General features: G+C 43.0%; 1 pseudogene; it reads left to right on the top strand.

The window, feature by feature from the left end:
- Positions 1-1,371: 1,371 nt before the first annotated feature.
- LOC106532536 (zinc finger BED domain-containing protein 4-like) lies at positions 1,372-3,278 on the top strand (annotated as a pseudogene).
- Positions 3,279-3,874: the final 596 nt, after the last annotated feature.

Genomic DNA, 3,874 nt, shown 5'->3' with positions numbered 1-3,874 from the left:
ATCATCCACTTGTGTTTACTATGTATGTTGAAGATTATAAATATACAACGCTTTGAAAAAAATATCAATAGGGCCGAGGAAGCTGGCCCCTCGTTCTCGGTCCATTTGTGTTCAAACGAATCATCAATCCCTCTGCGGTACATCTCACACTTCCCTCTGACATGAAGATACATCCTACATTTCATGTTTCGCAGATTAAGCCTGTTACTGAAAGCCCTCTCAGCCCACTCTCCAATCCCCCTCCACCTGCCCGCATCATTGATGACCATCCTGCATACACCGCCAGCTGCATCTTGGATGTCAGAAAACATGGCAGTGGTCGGTAGTATTTGGTTGACTGGGAGGGTTATGGTCCAGAGGAGCGGTCGTGGGTTTCTAGAGCTCTCATCCTGGATCCCTCTCTCATCTAGGGGTGGACCGATACATCGGCCGGCCGATATTTTTGGCTAATATTCACGTTTTTCCTTTGAATCGGTATCGGCCGATACGCGCCTGCTCTGGCCGATCCAGCAGCCATGCTCTGTGCTCACATGAGCGCATCCATTACAGCTTCCTCCCCGGTGGAGAGCAAGTGGTGATTTGTGAGACAGAGCTCAAATAACAACAAAGGTAAGTTTTCAACWTTTAACTTATTTTAACTGTCTGATTTAGCTGTATCTTTACTCTGTTTCAGACTATGAGGGGGAGAAAAGAGAAGAGAGGTGTTTTAAGTTTCTATTTTGAGGAGAGGTGATATCAACGAGCACTGTTCTTTTTTACTTTCACTTTTGACGTGCCACTGAAAATAGCGTGTCCACGTTTTTTAAATGGTGATCGAGTTACTTACAGGGTGCATAGAAGGATTCCTTTCCATACTGAATTAGAAAAAAAGCCTTCAGCATTTTCTCGCTGTCTCTTTCATAAAAGCACCGCTGCCCACCGCGTTGCATGTAAAACAGACGGCTCCTCTGATCTTGTTTGTCTGACCGCAGCAAGAGTTGCGACACATGTTTTCTTTGGTGTACGTTTCAAACTGTGATCTACGTTTCTTGTTAATATCAACGGGTTTAAATGCAGTTTTGCCCAGTGAGGGAAAACAAGCGCTTATCGAAGCNGAGCTGCTGTAAGCTAAGCGCCGTGTGTGTGTGTGTGTGTGTGTGTGTGTGTGTGTGTTGTGGGGGAGTTTTTGTGTGTGCGAGTCCTCAGAAAGATAGCAAGACATTTGTTTCCCCTCTCCCTCTGTGTCCATTTTTAACATTCTGTTTGTGTTTTTACGTAATAGATGGGATAATAATAAAAACATTGCCATTTATGTAGAAAAATAGTGTTTAATATGTAAATCAAAGAGATTTATGAAGATTTTTATTTTTTATATTTTATTTATAAAGCACGATGAAATGTACTGAATTTATGTTTTTGTTTCTTTTCAAAGGAATGGCAGACAAACTGAATCCTTTGTGGCAGCACTTCAGTCAGCCAACAACACCAGGCAAGGCTCAGTGCAACATCTGCAATTTGCTGGTGAGCATGGGTGCGGATACAGGAAAAAAGAAAAACACTTCAAATATGTGGACTCATCTGAAGAGCCACCACCTTGAGGCCTATAACGACACCCAAAAAAGAAAGGACGATCAAGCAGCTTCTTCTTCAAAAGAAAGCTCAAAACAACCCACAGTCATGCAGATGTTTGATGCCAAAAGAAAATGGGCTAAGTCTGATTCTAGGTATAAAAAAAAATAAATCGATGCTGTGATAACTGAGATGATTGCCACAGACAATCAYCCATTTACAGTTGTTTCTGATATTGGTTTTCAACGTTTAGTGGCATTGCTAGAGCCCAGATACACACTCAAAACGGAAAAGTACTATCGTACAGACCTCATGGATGAAGTTCACACTAAAGTAGTGAACAAAATCAAAGAACTGGTCAAATTAGATAACGCGGGTCCCGATTTGTCATTTACAACTGATTGTTGGTCTGGGGAAACAGAATCCCTAATGAGCCTGACATGCCATTTCATTGACAGTGACTGGGAAACGAAACAAATCGTCCTCAATGTCAAAGCCATGCATGGCTCTCACACTGGTGAATACATCAGCAAAATGTTCCTCAGTTTGCTGAAGCATTGGGACACTGAGACAGAGAGAGTCATGCTTGTGCTTCGTGACAGTGGCGCCAACATGGTGAAAGGGTTGAGGATCATTGAAATATCTGATCTCAGCTGCAGTGCCCATACATTACAGCTTGTTGTAAATGAAGGAATCAACAACCAGCGAGCGGTGGTGGACAGTGTAGCAAAGTTAAAATCATCTGCCTCCCATTTCAACCACTCTGTTCTGGCCGAACAACATCTCACAGTGATTCAGAAAGATCTTGACCTGCCCCAGCACAGAATCATCCAGGCTGTACCAACATGCTGGAACTCAACTGTACATATGTTGGAGAGGATGCTGGAGCAGAAACGTGCTTTGAATGTGTATGCAGGTGACCCTGGAAAGATTTCAACATTATCAGCTGATCAGTGGACTCTCGTTTCCTATCTGATTGCTATGCTGGGCCCACTTGAACAGGTGACATTGGAAATGAGCAAGTTTGATGTCTCCATCTCCTGCATCATCCCAAGCATTGCTGTGCTGAAGATGGCACTTGAGACAGAGGGTCCCAAAACAAAGGGAATCAAAACTGTCCAGGATACCATGCTGAAAAGCTTACAGATACATTCAAAAATGCTGAGAAGACCAAATGTTTGGTGCTGGCGACACTTCTGGATCCTCGGTATAAAGGGCATGCCTTAGCACAGGGTACACTAAGCAATGCAAAAGAATGGATAAAAGAAGAGGTTAGGAAACCAGCTGAGGCTGAAAACAGGTCCTCCTTGGAAGATGAAGTCCCAGATCAGAAACGCATAAGGGTGGAAGAAGAGGAGGAACCTGGTCCAACTGGCCTGATTGACAAAATGTATGCAAACCTTTTGGGGGCTCATGGTCAAACCTCTGAAGAGACTGATGAAGAGCAGCAAATCTCTCAGCAGCTGGACCAGTACCTACAGGAGCCACTGATTGACAGACAGACTGCTCAGCCACTGCAATGGTGGAAACAAAATGCAACTCGCCTGCACCTTCTGGCCCCACTGGTAAGGAAGTTCCTCTCTCCACCTCCTTCTTCTGTTCCCAGTGAGAGGGTGTTCAGTGAGATTGGCCAGATTTACGATAAAAGGAGGAACAGGCTCACTGGAGAAAATGCTGAGCYTCTCTGTTTCCTGCATTACAACCTGCAGTTCTTAAACTGGGACTATTAAGAACCTTTTGTGAAAGGTTGGTAGGGTAAAAAAACACTCAGGTTCAGATTGTTCACATTTCTTTTAATTTATTTTTGTTATATTGCTGTTTACAAATGTTTTCAGGAAGGAGATATGCACTACAAGGACCTGGTGTAAAAAAAACATTAAGGTTCAGCTGATTCTCATTTCTTTAAAAAATATTTTTGTTACATTGCTCTTTACAAATATTCTAAATTTTCTCATGAAGGACATCTACACTGAGGCCTCATGCTGCTACATAAAAGAAAGAGAAAAAAGAGCACAAATATTTAAGTGTTAAAATAGTTATTATATTTATGTTTATATATATATGTGTGTGTGTGTGTGTGTATATATACTGTATATACCTGTGGGTGATCCTCCTGATGACTGCCTGGCCTTTAAAACACTAATTTGACTAAGGCTGCGCTTTTTTGCGCAGGAGACCTTGGCCTCTAAATCCCCCGCTCCCCTGCTGTGAGCCACATAGTGTCTATTATTATGCTAAAGAGGCGCACGCACACCTAGAGACACACCTAACCCTAATCACTGCTCACCTACATGTCCACCCTCAGCCCAAAACTGTGCTCCTACAT

This window comes from Austrofundulus limnaeus, unplaced genomic scaffold, assembly GCF_001266775.1.
Source record: "Austrofundulus limnaeus strain Quisiro unplaced genomic scaffold, Austrofundulus_limnaeus-1.0 Scaffold789, whole genome shotgun sequence".
Lineage (NCBI taxonomy): Eukaryota > Metazoa > Chordata > Actinopteri > Cyprinodontiformes > Rivulidae > Austrofundulus > Austrofundulus limnaeus.
Note: the sequence above shows the minus strand (reverse complement) of the source record. Positions and strands in the feature narration are given on the sequence as shown.